This window comes from Ovis canadensis, chromosome 9 (genome assembly GCF_042477335.2).
Source record: "Ovis canadensis isolate MfBH-ARS-UI-01 breed Bighorn chromosome 9, ARS-UI_OviCan_v2, whole genome shotgun sequence".
Lineage (NCBI taxonomy): Eukaryota > Metazoa > Chordata > Mammalia > Artiodactyla > Bovidae > Ovis > Ovis canadensis.
This window is the reverse complement of record NC_091253.1, coordinates 88746014-88762144: the sequence shown is the minus strand read 5'-3', so window position 1 is coordinate 88762144 and position 16131 is coordinate 88746014.

Below are 16131 nucleotides of genomic sequence, written 5' to 3'. Positions count from 1 at the left end.
TTCATCTCAATGTAAACACAGAATTTCTGCGTGGTGCTCCACGTCCTCCTTCTAGCACCGAGTGGAACTCAATAGCCTTAATTTATTTTTAACAGCAGAGGGACTGCTCTGTTTGCTTCCATCTCTCTTCTCAAAAGCCAACCACAACAGATAACAATGTCAGGGACAATGATACCAGAGAAAACACTTGGGCTGGTGTCTGTGTCAGGGAAATAGAGGTTTAAAAGAATCAAGGCAGTCTTCTGTGGGTTTTAGGCTATTGACACTGGATCCAAATTCCTACTATTGAAAATCACTAGAGAGGAAAATCCCATTGATCTCATGTGGCTGCAGGGCTAACTCTTTGCCCATTTATGTTGCTGCCTCTGTGAAGCCCGGCGGGTCCCCCAGCCGGTTCCCATGAGATCTGGACAAGGGCAAGCGGGTTGCCCGCCTCCCACACTGAGTTCTCACTGAGGGGCGGTGGCATCTGCGAGTGTCCTCTTCTGTGAAACCTCCAGAAGGGTGCCGACAGCCTGGTCCCATCTCATAGCAGCTGAAGAAGGGGACTGTCAAGCCAGCATGGAGAAGGCACTTGCGGCCAGCAGAGACCCTGTGTTCCCCCCACGTGTGTCCTCCCTCCAGCGGGGGGGATACCTGGATGTTCATGGATATTTGGGGAGATTCCTTGGCCCCCAAAAGGAAAAAACCACAAATACGTCCTCTTAAGGGAAGAACTTAAATACTGCACTCGCATGGTTATTATCTTCTATTTTTAGGAGGACTTTTAACCAGCGTTTCCACCCAAGGACCTTTATTTGGGTATCAGATTCAGTTAATAGTGTCGATCTGAAAACAGGCAGCCTGTTCTTCCTTCTGTGACCTCATTTGTCAATATCATCACCCTCCTGGTGAAATTCTCCAAAGCAAAGGACTTTGTCTGCCGGTGACAAGTCGATGCTTTCAGAAGAACATTCACACACACAATAAGATGGGAGGAGAAGAGGACAGGTGTGCCAGGAGCTAGTGCAAGTTCCTGCAGAAGAAAAAGGGGGATAGGAAGAAGCCAGGGGAAAGAGGAAAAACAAAAGAGGGTACGGAAGGAGAGAGTGAATACAAGAAAAGGCAGAGATGAAGGAAGCGAAAGAGCAGTCAGTTAGGGAGGCTGAGAAAGGCTATGTTTAATGCAGTTATTTCAGGCCTTCCGTTGAATTCATTTTATTTCCAGGCAACAAAACAGGCTCTGAGTCCAACAGTGGCCTCCTGGGAAGTAACTATTTCTGGAGGCAACTCCCACCCCACCCCCAGCCCCTCCCCTCCCCTCCCCACCAAAAGGGTTCATGGTCTGCTGGAAGAGAGATACGCAAAGTACCGAGAGCCTTTGGCATGGAGGAGGCAGTGGGGAGGCACAGAAAGGAGGGGCGAATGGTCCCTATTAAAGGAGGGACTTCTGGTCACAAATAGAAAGAGGACCAGATGGCAGCCAGAGGTGGTGGGGCAAGTCAGGAACTGAGATGTGGAGAGAAGGGAAGGGGAAGAAACTTCCATGCTCAGGGACCCGCACCAGCAAAGACTCGGAGACCTCCCTGGCCAGCGTGTGTGAGACATGTGAGTCAGCGTGGTTGAAATGAAGTGTGGTGCAAAAACAGTCCACGGCAAAGCCACAAAAAGAGCTTGGGCGTCATTCTTTTGTCACAGGGTTGGGACATCCTGACCAGCTAATGCTGTTGGGACAGGACTCTGGGCTCAGCTTGGAGGCCTGGGAGGGGCTGGGAGATCTGCCTGAGGTCACTGCCATAGCGCAGGCCAGCTACAAAGGAAGCGAGCTGGAGAAGAGCTGCCAAGGAGGTCAGCCCTACAGAACTCCATCGACCGCGGGATGTGACGAAGAGAGATGGAGGGCTGGGATGGCTTCTGGGTGGAGGGGAGGGTGATGGTGAACCAAGAGAGGCTGGGAATAGCTGAATCCGTCCCCGAGATGGAGTCGTGTTGCCGGGTTCCTGGGCAACACGCAGAGGGCAGAGGGAAGCCTGGCATGGGACTCCTCAGCAGAGAATGGAAGTTGAGGCTGTGGGTGGGATTACCTGGGAAGTGAATGGAGAGACACAGAAGAAAGAAAAGGTCCCTACGGAAGACCACCATCCAAGGGGCAGCCACAGGGATGATGAAATCCAAGGCCCTGCCTTTTTCTGCCAGCTCATTAGAGCTGTCCTCCTATTTCTCTGCTCTCCCATGAGAAATCCCCGGAGGGCAAACTCTGCCAGTGGCGGCTTCAGCTTTCCTCTTGATCTGCTTCCTTGTTTTATCTCTGTGATTGGCTTCTGTTCCCATCACTTTTTCCAAATCGCCCTCTTGAAGGCCACCAGGGGCATTCCTGATCACTAAGCTGGTGACCCATAGCTCATCCATCAGGTTCCCCATAGACAACCTCTCCATTCTCTGTCCTCCCTCCTCTTTTTGGACCCTGCATCGCGGGTTCTCTGGGCTCTGCCTTTTCCTGTCATACCCACACTGTGTCTTCGTCCTCCTTATTGACCATCTTCATCATGCATATCCCCCAAACTTTGGTTCAGCAAGCCACAGCCTTAACCAGTGTGCAGGTGTCAACCTGCCTGACCTCATGTCACTTCCGGGTCCATGCACATTACCCATGGGCATTTGGAAGTCACCATCTCTAGCTTGTGTATCCACCCCGAGCTTCCGCTTACTCTTGCCTTCTCCTTCACATCTGTTAAGGGAACCTCAGTGCTCTCAGCCGCTCAGATTGAGATTTCAAGTCATCTGTGAATCTTCTCCACTGAGTTAGCTACTCACTCACCATAGCAAGCATTTTCTGACAGCTGACTAATTCCAAGCAACATATTAGACATGAGGGTGATACAGGGAAAGGGTATTGCTCCTGACCTCTCAGCAGTGTAGACTGCATAGCTATTTTATTGTGCATTGGAATCATTTGAAAGTGAAAGTGAAGTCGCTCAGTTGTGTCTGACTCTGCGACCCCATGGACTATAGCCTACCAGGTTCCTCTGTCCACTGGATTTTCCAGGCAAGAGTACTGGAGTGGGGTGCCATTTCCTTTTCCAGAGGATCTTCCTGACCCAGGGGTCGAACCTTGGTCTCCCGCATTGTAGGCAGATGCTTTACCGTCTGAGCCATGAGGGAAGTCCTTGGAATCATCTGGGGAGCTTTTAATAGTGTAGATTCCTGGGCACCACTCCATCTACAAAATCAAACTCTTAGGAGTGAGCCCCAGGAATTTACACTCTGAAGCTCCCAGGTGATTTTGATGCAAGTGGTTTTCAGACCCACATGGAGAAACACCAGGGTCTCAGGGATACCCCTTGCAGAACTCTCACTGTCCCTCCATCACTCGTGCACCCTCTTGGAAAGCAAGTTTTATCAATGCTTTCTTCACCGGATCTCACACACTGGTCCCTTTATATCCATTCTAAAGGTGCCCACCCCACCTCAGTCCATTTCCAGCAGACGCATGCCCATTCCCCTCCAGTCCATCCTTTTCTGCAACTGCCTCTCCCAGGCTCATCTTCCCCTTCCTGTATCTTAGACCTGCTGGTGACTTCTTCATAAGCTGGTGCTGATGTTCAAATTAAGCACCACAGATATTAAGGGTCACAGCTGGGGAGGTGAAAAGTCTGCATGGACCCATTAAGGCTCATTTAGGAAAGAGTGCCTTTCAATGGGGCAACCAAGGACAGGTGATAGGGACATAAAGATCTGTAACAAGGAACACAGAAGTTGACAGCACGAAGGGCCTGAGTGTTGGGTGATCAGGTTCCGCACCTGTCCAGCGATGGCCAATCCCGAGTCTTAGACAACCACATGAAAGTGTTAGTTGCTCAGTCGTGCCTGACTCTTTGTGACCCCATGGACTGTGGCCCGCCAGTCTCCTCTGTTCATGGAATTCTCCAGGCAAGAACACTGGAGCGGGTAGCCATTCCCTTCTCCAGGAGGTCTTCCCAACCCAAGGATCAAACCCAGGTCTCCTGCATTGCAGGTGGATTCTTTACCATCTGAGCCACCAGGGAGTCCTAGACTACTGGTTTCCCAAAGACACTGGTGGGTCTGTCCAGCACAGAGTCATTTCTGATATGCAGGCATGTGGTGTGAGGCAGGCAGACTGGGGGAATATGGTAGAAACAGAATCGGGGTGCACAGGGTGGGGAGGCTCCCACTCAAAACTCTTCTCATCATCGCCTACATCTCCAGACATTTAAAGACCTCTGAGCTATTTCCAGACCTACTATGAAAAGAACTGAAGCGTTATCTGTCAGACACCCATCTAACCATTTCCGAAGAGAACTGGCATGAGTCACTTTTGATCTGTCAGCTTTGTATTGATTTTCCTGGCAAATTTTGTGGGTCTGCCAGGGCCGACTCCACTGGGAGCAGCTGAGTTGTAACCCACTGTGCTCAGGGTCAGTTGTTACAAAGGCCACTGGCACTGGGTCGCTGCCTGCAGTTCTTTTTGTGGAACGCGTGGGAGGAGAGGAGGGAAACAGTTACGCAGGAAACCAAGGATGGCCCCGGGCTTTCCCACTGCTTTCCCATACGCTGTCCTCACCGAGCTCCCAGATCTGAGGTCTGCCTTTGGAATGAGGTGCTGCTGGGAACCAGGGGAGCCCCAGAAGTCATGCTGGGTTCTTCCTCCGCTGTCTTCCACTCTGCCCTTCCTTGCGCCCTGGGACTTGGGAGCCGGGCTGAGGCATTTAAATGTTACTATGTAATTTGCCAGTTTTAAAACACAAACTCCCTGATTATTCTGTAGTCTTTCTCGTCTTTTAAAAAGGCCCTCTCATGTTAAAAAGATAAAAAGAAAAATACAAATTCCAAGCCATCCTACTGCCCCTCGCCTTTACCCATGCTCCCCGGCCTCGCCCGTGGGAATATGTAAACGTGTGTCAGAGCTTTAGAATTAGCAAGACGCTCTGAGTCTTGGTGCTCAGGGACTCATTTGTGCTGATATTTCAGGGATGAGCTTGATGCCTGGAAACTACAATGTGCGGATGTTATGTGTTCAGAGAGACTGGAGAGCCAGTCTCAGCAAACAGTGCCAGAAGGGGACTCTAGAGGCAGAATTAATTCAACCAAGAGCCCAGAGCTATCGTTTAGCTGGGAGCCAAACTCCTTGCCCAGCCCAGTGCTGAGTGCAATAGGTGCCCCTGGTCCCCAATACCATCATGGGTGCCATCTCTGAAAATGTACTTCACACGGCAATCCCCGCCCCCACCCCGCCAGCAGCACACGGGAGAATACACGTATACGTGCCTGTATCTAAGTTTGTCCTTGTGCGCACAGCACGGGGGTCTCTGTGAATTCACGTGTGTGTCTCAGTGTCTCAGTGTCTGTGTGTGTGGGTGTGTTCGTGCCCTTGTGTGTCTGTGAATGTGGGGGTGCAATGACAGGGGGCAGTCTTGCCCTTTAAAGGAAAGAGGCGGCACCAGCTGCTCTCCAGGGCTCCCACTAGATGTGACTTCCATAGAGAGGCTTTCTCTGCACTTGTCCCGACTTCAAAGACATCTTTCTACCACCCAGTGTCTCTGCCTTATTTCTCATAGCATTCAGTACTTTTCCTTCTTAGCCCTTCTTGTGACTTGTCACTTTTGCTTATTGGGTGATGTCTGTCATCCTCATTCATTGGAAGCTCAGAGGGCAGGGACATTTATCTCCAGGGCTCAGCACAGTGCCTGGCACAGAGTAGACAACGCTGGCAAGTCATAAATGAACCAAGGGCAGAGTGGCCAGCTAAAGTCTGGGGTTCAGGCCCTCTCACTGGAAATGCTGCTGGAAAAATCGTAGGTCCCTGGGAATCAGGGTGAGCAGCTGCATCCCTGAAAGGAGGGTTGGGAGGCCCTTGTAAAGGGGTATCACTGCATGACCATCCTTAGCACGGTCTCCTGGGCTGGAAGACCTGTGATGTGCTGGTCAGGCAGTGCCACCTTTGAGGTTGGAAAGGACTGCCTCCCTGCAATGTGCATTTCTAAGTGCGCCCCAGAATCCAGAGAGGGCTGCCAAGACATTCCCGCTGAATAAGGACTAATGCATGAACCAGTGTGCAGGGGGATAACATCAACATGGGCCTGTATTCAAGCACCCCATTCCTCTGTGGCAGGACCCACAGGCACGCCCACATTGCCATCCGGAGAGCTGAGAGTGCCAGATGAGCTCACTGGTGGGATGGCAGGGATCACTTTGCACTGGTCAGAGGAACAGTCTTGACATTGCTGCGTGGCTGGTCCTCCACCACAAACCAGAACCTGAATCTGAGCCCTTCCTTTAACCACCTCCTTGTGGCTTTGTTGTTGTACAGTCCCTAAGTCGTGCCCGACTCTTTCAGATCCCACGGACTGCAGCACTCCAGGCTTCCCTGTCCTTCCCTATCTCCCGAAGTTTGCTGACACTCATGTCCATTGAGTCGGTGATGTCCTTGGGGCTGGTTAAGCAAAACGCGCCTGCGCACTGACCAGCCCTGCCGCTCATGGCTGAGATGCTGAAGAAGCGGATGGGGCTTGTGCTGGGGTGGGGAGGAATACTTCCGGTGCAGACTTTGCTTCTGCACGCTGTGAGATGTTGGCCACTACAAGGCGCATCTTTGGCCGTCAGAGAAGAGATGACGTCTAAGCAGGGACTTGCAGCGTGAAGAGGGGCGTCAGAGAGCACATGTGCCCAGGTTCCTGGGAGGCAGGACCTGGAAGGCACAGAGGCAGGCAGCATCAAACGTGCTCCGCTGGGCTTGGACACAGTGGAAGCAGGCTGCAGGGATAGAACCGGAGGCTGCTCCAGCATCCAAGCAGAGATGAATGGATGGTGGGGACTAGGCCAGGAGTCCACGTGTGCAGCTGGGAGGCCAGTGGCCAGAGGCTCCCGGGCTCCAAGCTGGTGGGGGCCCTTCAGCTTCCAGCCCAGGTTCAAGGTGGCAGTCTTAAAGGCGGATTTGTTCCAAATTTAAGGCAAATATATTAAAATGTATAAATTTTAATTTATATTGTGTAAAATATGCGCACAACAAACTGGGAAATTCTTCAAGAGATGGGAATACCAGACCATCTTACCTTTCTTCTGAGAAACCTGTATGCAGGTCAAGAAGCAATAGTCAGAACCTTATACAGAACCACAGACCAGTTCAAAACTGGGAAAAGAGTCTGTCAAGGTTGTATATTGCCCCCTGTTTATTTAACTTATATGCAGAATACATCCTGTGAAATGCTGGGCTGTGAGTTAGAAGCTGGAATCAAGATTGCCAGGAAAAATATCAGCAACCTCAGATAGGCAGGTGATACCACTCTAATGGGAGAAAGTAAAGAAGACCTAAAGAGCCTCCTGATGAAGGTGAAAGAAGAGAGTGAAAAAGCTGGCTTAACACTCAGTATTAAAAAAACTAAGATCATGACATCCAGTCCCATCACTTCATGGCAAATAGAAGAGGAGAAAATGGAAGCAGTGACAGATTTTCTCTTCTTGGGCTCCAAAATCACTACGGATGGCAACTGCAGCCATGAAATCAGAAGATGCTTGCTTCTTGGAAGGAAAGCTGTGACAAATCTAAACAGTGTATTAAAAAGCAGAGGCACCACTTTGCCAACAAACATCTGTGTAGTCAAAGCTATGGTCTTTTCAGTAATCATGTAAGGATGTGAGAGGTGGACCATAAAGAAGGCTGAGTGCCAAAGAATTGATGCTTTAGAAATGTGGTGCTGAAGAAGACTCTTGAGAGTCCCTTGGACTGCAAGGAGATCCTACCAGTCAAGCCTAAAGGAAATAAACCCTGAATATTCATTGGAAGGACTGACGTTGAAGCTGAAGCTCCAATACTTTGGCCATCTGATTCAAAGAGCCGACTCATTGGAAAAGACCCGGATGCTGGAAAAGATTGAAGGCAAAAGGAGAAGAGGGCAACAGAGGTTGAGATGGTTGGACAGCACCACCAACTTAATGGACTTGAACTTGGGCAAACTCCAGAAGATAGTGAGGGACAGGGAGGACTGGCGTGCTGCAGTCCATGGTGTCGCAAAGAGTTGAATATGACTTAGGGACTGAACAACAACAACAACAACAAAATATACGCAGCATAAAATTAACGTTTTGAAACCACACAACCCAGATGGATTGGGGCTCAAATCCAATTGCACCTCAGATGGGACTCAAACCCACTGTCTTTTAATTTAAATTGCAAACCTGGTCTCAGGATTTCAATGAAGCTCAGGGTTTTTGTGTCTAATTGCAGAAGGAACTCAGCTAGAGGCAAAGTGATAGGTAAGAAATAGCAATAGAGTTATTGAAAGAGAAACACACTCCATAGATAGACTTCCGCACTCAGAAGCTGAGAATGTGGGCTACTTCAGAAGGTGAGAGCCCCTGAAAGTTACACATTCAATAGACAAAAGGTGAGAGGGTCCCAGAATATGGGGTGGTTAGTTTTTCAGGCTGGGTAGTTTCATAATTTGTTATGAAATTGGAGGATTGAAAGAGTTAAAGCTTAGGCAAACAAATGGGACGATTGAAAGAGTTAAAGCTTAGGCAGTGAGTCCAAGGTCCTCGAAAGAGGAGGTGAGCTCATGCTTTTCTTAAACCTTGTGCAACAATGTATCTTACCCCAGAACTGGCCTTTCTTTAGGTCCCGAAATAGTGGTCACACAGCAAAATGTCTTACTCATGGAAATACTTTTCTTAGGCACTATGTTAATGATTATAATTGTTACAAATCGTGCCTGGGGACCTGTTTTTCAATACTCCTACCCCTAATTACACAGCAACAGTATATCTCACCCAGAGAGGATTCCCGGAACCCATTCTCTCTGGCTAAGCTTTTCCTGAAGTTATCTCAGGAGGTATGCCTTGGGAAAGGGTCTGGTGGAACTGTTACAACCTTGAGGCATTCTTTTCATCTGTCCTCAGCAACTAGTTGAGGAGCTCGTAAGGCCCCGCTTAAACTAGCCAGGAGGGTACTCTCCTGCCCTCTTCTGATGTCTATGTCAGAAGCTTTTTCTGTCACTTTCACTTTTTAATAAAATCGACACAGAGCTCTGGGTGACTGAGACTCTTTGGTCCCGGAGTTAAATCTTCTCCTTCAGAGACCGTGAATTCAGTGCCACTGTTCATGGTTCCCCGTAAACTATCAGAATCATTTCGATTATTTCAGGGAAGGTGCGAGGGTTTCCAGGTACTGGAGCACCACCCATTTTTTTTGGTCTTTTATGGTCGGCCATGGGACAGTCAAGCTGCCAGTGGGTGTGTTATTTAGCATATGCTAATGTATTATAATGAGCATATAATGAAGCTCAAGGCCTATTGGAAGTTGAATTTTTCAGCATCTTGGTCCTAATTGGTTCTAACCAGTTTTTGTCATATCCACAACAGCTTGTCATTCTTTTAAAGGTTGTGCCCTGTCCCCTTCCCTCCTGTCTCACTGTTAGGTGTACAGTTCAGTGGCGTTAAGTACATTCATATTGTTTTGCAACCATCAACACGGCCCATCACCAGAACCTTTTTCATCTGCCAAACGAACAGTCTGCAGCCACTAAACAATAACTCCCCATCCCCCCTTCTACTCACTCCCCTGCCCCTGGTCCATGTTCAGTTTCATGTTCAGTTTTACTACACATGGGGCTTCCCCAGTGGCTCAGTGGGTGAAGCGTCTGCCTGCCATGTGGGAGACCCAGGTTCGATCCCCGGGTCAGGAAGTTCCCCTGGAGAAGGAAATGGCAACTCACTCCAGTGCTCTTGCCTGGAAAATTCCATGGACAGAGGAACCTGGTAAGCTACAGTCCATGGGATTGCAAAGAGTCACACACGACTGAGCAACTTCACTTGACTTATTACACATACACATGGTGAGGGCAGGGGAGGAGGGGACCCCTGGTTCAGTGGAAAAAAACTCACATCAATCTGTTAAAACTCAGACATTGCCTAGCTGTGGGAACTTGGTTAAGTAGAATCACCTCTTGAACATTTATCTTCTTAGGGCTTCCCTGGTGGCTCAGATGGTAAAGAGTCTGCCTGCAGTACAGGAGACCTGGGTTTGATCTCTGGGTCGGGAAGATCCCCTGGAGAAGGAAATGGCAATCCACTCCAGTATTCTTGCCTAGAAAATCCCATGGATGAAGGAGCCTGGCAGGCTACAGTCCGTGGGGTCACAAAGAGTTGGATACGACTGAGCGACTTTGTTTCTTTCTAAAATATAAGGATGAGGGTGATGATGTTAACAGCTAGCACTCACTAAATACTATTCCGAGAGCCTGACATGTCTTTCCTTCACTTAATTTTCCCGACAACCCTATAAACTAGGTTTTTATATTGCTTTTGTTTTGTAGATGAGGGTACTAAAGCAGTGAAGAGTTAAATGACTAAGCAGCCCAAGGCTGCATATGTTCTCGAGGTCTTTTTTCATTTGTTTTTCCTGTGCTTATATCTCCCATCCCACCTTTGCCATGAGATCTCTACATGTTTACCTAGAAGTTCCACCTGCGTGGCTAATAGGCATCAAGTCCTATAAAGGCCAAGGCAGGATCCTTGATTCTCCCTGCCCTCCAGTGGGTTGTTTCTCTAAGCTCCTGTTTCAGAAAATGGCACCATTATTCCCTTAGTTGGTCAAGCCAAAACCCTTCAGCAAGTCAACCCACAAGTAAGTCCTGTTTATTCCGAAAGATGCCTATTTCTGCCCCTTTCTACATGTCCTCTGCTGTCATGCCATCAAGATCTCTCACCTGGACCACTGCAACAGCATTTGAACTAAAATCTCCACTTTCTTGCTTGCCCGCTACATGTCTTACCATTGCCGCAGATGAAATTTGTGAAGGTTGCTAAGAGTGAGGACTTTAAAAAGTTGGCTTAAAGGCCAACATTCAGAAAACGAAGATCATGGCATCTGGTCCCATCACTTCATGGGAAATAGATGGGGAAACAGTAGAAACAGTGTCAGATTTTATTTTTGGGGGGCTCCAAAATCACTGCAGATGGTGATTGCAGCCATGAAATTAAAAGACGCTTACTCTTTGGAAGGAAAGTTATGACCAACCTAGATACCATATTAAAAAGCAGAGATATTACTTTGCCAACAAAGATCTGTCTAGTCAAGGCCATGGTTTTTCCAGTGGTCATGTATGGCTGTGAGAGTTGGACTATGAAGAAAGCTGAGTGCCGAAGAATTGATGCTTTTGAACTGTGGTGTTGGAGAAGACTCTTGAGAGTCCCTTGGACTGCAAGGAGATCCAACCACTCCATTCTAAAGGAGATCAGTCCTGGGTGTTCATTGGAAGGACTGATGCTGAAGCTGAAACTCCAATACTTTGGCCACCTCATGAAAAGTGTTGACTCATTGGAAAAGACTCTGATGCTGGGAGGGATTGGGGGCAGGAGAAGGGATGACAGAGGATGAGATGGCTGGATGGCATCACAGACTCGATGCACGAGTTTGAGTCAACTCCAAGAGTTGGTGATGGACAGGGAGGCCTGGCGTGGTGCAATTCATGGGGTCGCAAAGAGTTGAACACAACTGAGCAACTGGACTAACTGAACTGACTGACTGACTGACCCCAGGTAATATCATTACCACAAGACATTCCTATGATTTATGTCAAAGAGTGTTCTGCCTATGTTTTCCTCTAAGAATTTTATAGTATCTAGTCTTCCATTTAAGTCTAATCCATTTTTGAGTTTATTTTTGTGTATGGTGTTAAAGAATGCTCTAATTTCATCCTTTTCTGTGTAGCTGTCCAGCTTTCTCAGCACCACTTATTGAAGAGACTGTCTTTTCTCTGTTGTATATTCTTGCCTCTTTTGTCCTAGATTAAAGTATGTGGGTTCATTTCTGGGCTTTCTGTCTTGCTCCATTGATCTATATATCTATCTTTGTGTTTTTATTACTGTAGCTTTACACATAGTCTGAAGTCAGGGAGCCTGAATCCTCCAGCTCCATTTTTCCTTCTCAAGATTGCTTTGGCTATTCAGAGTCTTTTGTGTTTCCATACAAATTTTAAGACTTTTTTGGTTCTAGATCTGTGAAAAATGCCTTTGGTAATTTCACAGGGACTGCATTGATGCTGTAGATTGCCTTGGGTAATACAGTTGTTTTTGACAATATTGATTCTTCCAGTTCAAGATCGTGGTATATCTTTCCATCTGTGTGTGTCATCTTTGATTTCTTTCATCAGAGTCTTATAGTTTTCTGCATACAGGTCTTTTGCCTCATTAGGTAGGTTTATTCCTAGGTATTTTATTCTTTTTGATACAATGATAAATAGAATTGTTTCCTTAATTTCTCTTCCTGATCTTTCATGGTCAGTGTATAGAAACACAATAAATTTCCGTGTATGAATATCTTACAACTTTACCAGATTCATTGATGTATTAGTAGTTTTCTGAGCTTCCCTGGTAACTCAGCTGGCAAAGAATCTGCCTGCAATGCAGGAGGTCCCAGTTCAATTCCTGGGTTGGGAAGATCCCCAGAGAAATACCCTCTCCCATATTCATGGGCTTCCCTGGTGGCTCAGACTGTAAAGAACCTGCCTGCAATGTGGAAGACCTGGATCCAGTCCCTGGGTTGGGAAGATCCCCTGGAGGAAGGCATGGCAACCCAGGATTCTTGGTAGCATCTTTAGGATTTTCTATGTATAGTATCATGTCATCTGCAAACAGTGACAGTTTTACTCTTTATTTTCCAAGCTGGATTCTTTTTATTTCCTTTTCTTCTGTGATTTCCATGGCTAGGACTTTGAAAGCTATGTTGAATAAAAGTGGTGAGAGTGGACATCTTTGTCTTGTTCCTGGTTTTAGAGAAAATGCTTCCAATTTTTCATCATTGAGAATGGTGTTTGCTGTGTGTCTGTCATATATGGCCTTTATTATATTGAAGTAAGTTATCTCTGTGCCCAGTCTCTGGAGAGTTTTTCTTTTTTTATCATAAATGGATGTTGAATTTTGTCAAAAAGCTTTTTCTGTATCTATTGTGATGATCATATAGTTTTTTCTTTGAGTTGTTAGTGTGGTGTATCACACTGATTGATTTGTGGCTATTGAAAAGTCCTGGCATAAATCCCTTGATCATGGTGTATGATCCTTTTAATATATTGTGTTTGCTAGTATTTTGTTGAGGATTTTTACGTCTATATTCATCAGTGGTGTTGGACTATAATATACTTTGCTTCTGCTATCCTTGTCTAGTTTTGGTACCAAGGTGATGGTGGCCTCATAGAATGAGTTTGGGACTGTTCCTTCCTTTGCAATTTTTAAAAAATAGTCTCAGCACCACTTATTGAAGAGACCTTCTTTTCTCCATTGTATATTCTTGCCTCCTTTGTCATAGATTAATTGACATCTTTGGCAATGCCAAAGAATGTTCAAATTACCACACAATTGCACTTACTTCATACGCTAGCAAAGTAATGCTCAAAATTCTCCAAACTAGGCTTCAATACTATGTGAACCAAGAACTTCCAGATGTTTAAACTGGATTTAGGAAAGGCAGAGGAAGCAGAAATCAAATTGCCAACATTTGTTGGACCATAAAACAAGCAAGAGAGTTCCAGAAAAACTTCTACTTCTGCTTCATTGAGTATGCTAAAGCCTTTGACTGTGTGGATCACAGCAAACTCTGGAAAATTCTTAAAGAGATGGGATTACCAGATCACATTTCTTACCTCCCGAGAAATCTGTATGCAAGTCCAGAAGCAACAGTCAGAATGGGACATGGAACAATGGACTAGTTCCAAATTGGGAAAGGAGTAGGTTAAGGCTGTATATTGTCACCCTGCTTATTTAACTTATATGCAGAGTACATCCTGTGAAATGCCAGATTGGATGAAGCACAAGCTGGAATCAAGACCGCAGGGAGAAATATCAATAACTTCAGATATGCAGATGACACCATCCTTATGCCAGCAAGTGAAGTGGAACTAAAGAGCCTCTTGATGAAGGTAAAAGAGGAGCGTGAAAAAACTAGCTTAAAACTCTAAATTAAAAACTAAGATCATGGCAGCTGGTTCCATCACTTCACAGCAAATAGATGGGGAAACAATGAAACAGTGACAGATTTTATTTTCTTGGGTTCCAAAATCACTGCAGATGGTGAACGCAGCCATGAAATTAAAAGATGCTTGCTCCTTGGAAGAAAAGCTATGACAAACCTAGACAGGATATTAAAAAGCAAGAGACATGACTTACCAACAAAGGTCTGTCTAGTCAAAGCTATGGTTTTCCCAGTAGTCATGTATGGATGTGAGAGTTGGACCATAAAGAAGGCTGAGCATCAAAGGATGATTTTTTAAAAAAATTAATTTATTTATTTTAATTGGAGGCTAATTACTTTACAATATTGTAGTGGTTTTTGCCATACATTGACATGAATCAGCCAAATTGATGCTTTTTGAGCTGTGGTGTTGGAGAAGAGTCCCTTGGACAGTAAGGAGACCAAACCAGTCAATCCTAAAGGAAATGAATCCTGAATATTCATTGGAAGGACTGATGCTAAAGCTGAAGCTCCAATAATTTGGCCACCTGATGCAAAGAGCCAACTTGTTAGAAAAGACCCTGATGCTGGGAAAGATTGCAAGCAGGAGGAGAAGGGGATAACAGAAGACAAGATGGTTGGATGGCATCACCGACTCAATGGACGTGAGTTTGAGCAAGCTCTGAGAGATGGTGAAGGACAGGGAAGTCTGGTGTGCTGCAGCCCACGTGGTTGCAAAGAGTTAGACATGACTGGGTGACTGAACAATGATGATAGTTGCTTTTAGTAATCTCTTATGATCTTTTGCATTTCTGTGGTATCAGCTGTAACTTCTTTTCATTTCTAATTTTACTGATTTGAGCCCTCTTCATATTTTTCTTGATGAGTCTGGCTAAATGTTTGTCAATTTTGTTTATCTTTTCAAAGAACCAGCTCTTGGTTTCATTGATCTTTGCTATTGTTCTCTTCTCTAAATAAATAAATTTCATTTATTTATGCTCTGCTCTTTATTATTTCTTTCCTTCTACTAAATTTGGGTTTTATTTGTTCTTTTTTCTCTAAGTGCTTCAGGTATAAGGTTAGGTTGTTTGAGATTTTTCTTATTTCCTGAGATAAGATTGTATTGCTATAAAATTTCTTCTTTGAACTGCTTTTGCTGCATCCCATGGGTTTTGGATAATCATGTTTTCATTGTCATTTCCCATGAGGTGTTTTTTAAATTTCCTCTTTGATTTCTTCAGTGATCCACTGGTCGTTTAATAGCATATTTTTTTAGCCTCTGTGTGTTTGTGTTTTTTAGTTTTGTTTTGTTTTTTCTTGTAGTTGATTTCTAACCTCACAGTGTTGTGTCTGGAAAAGACGTTTAATAAGACTTGAGTTTTCTTAAATTTACCAGTGCTTTCTTTGTGGCCCAGCATGTGATCTACTCAGGTGAATGTTTCCTGTGCACTTGAAAAGAATGTGTATTCTGCTCCTTTTAGATGGAATGCTCTCTAAGTATCAGTGAAGACAACATGGTCTAATGTGTCATTTAAGACCTGTGTTTATTGATTTTTGTCTAGATCTATCCATTGACATAAGTTGGGTGTTACGGTCCACCACTATTATTGTTTTACTGTCAATTTCTCTTTCTATCACTGTTACTCTTTACCGTATATTTTGAGGTGCTTCTATGTTGGGTGCAGATTTTTTTACAATTGTTCTATCTTCTTAGGTTGATACCTTGATCATTATGCAGTGTCTTTTTTTTTTTTTTGTCTCTTTTAGGGTTTATTTTAAAATCTATTTTGTCTGATATGAAAATAGCTACTTCAGCTTTCTTTGTATTTCCATTTGCATGGAATAACTTTTCCATTCCCTCACTTTGTCTTTATGTTTCCCTAGATCTGAAGTGGATCTCTTGTAGACAGCATATATGCAAGTCTTGTCCTTGTATTACTTCAGCCAGTCATATTTTTCAGTTGGCACATTTAGTCCATTTACATTTAAGTTAATTACCAATATGTATGTTCTTGTTGCTACATTGTTAATTGCTTTGGATTTATTTTGCATAGTCTTTTTTCTTCCCTTCCTCTTTTGTACTCTTGTGATTTGATGACTATCTTTAGTCTGTGCTTGGATTAATTTCTTGTGTGTGTGTGTGTGTGTGTGTGTGTGTGTGTGTATCTGTTGTAGGTTTTTGGTTAGTGGTC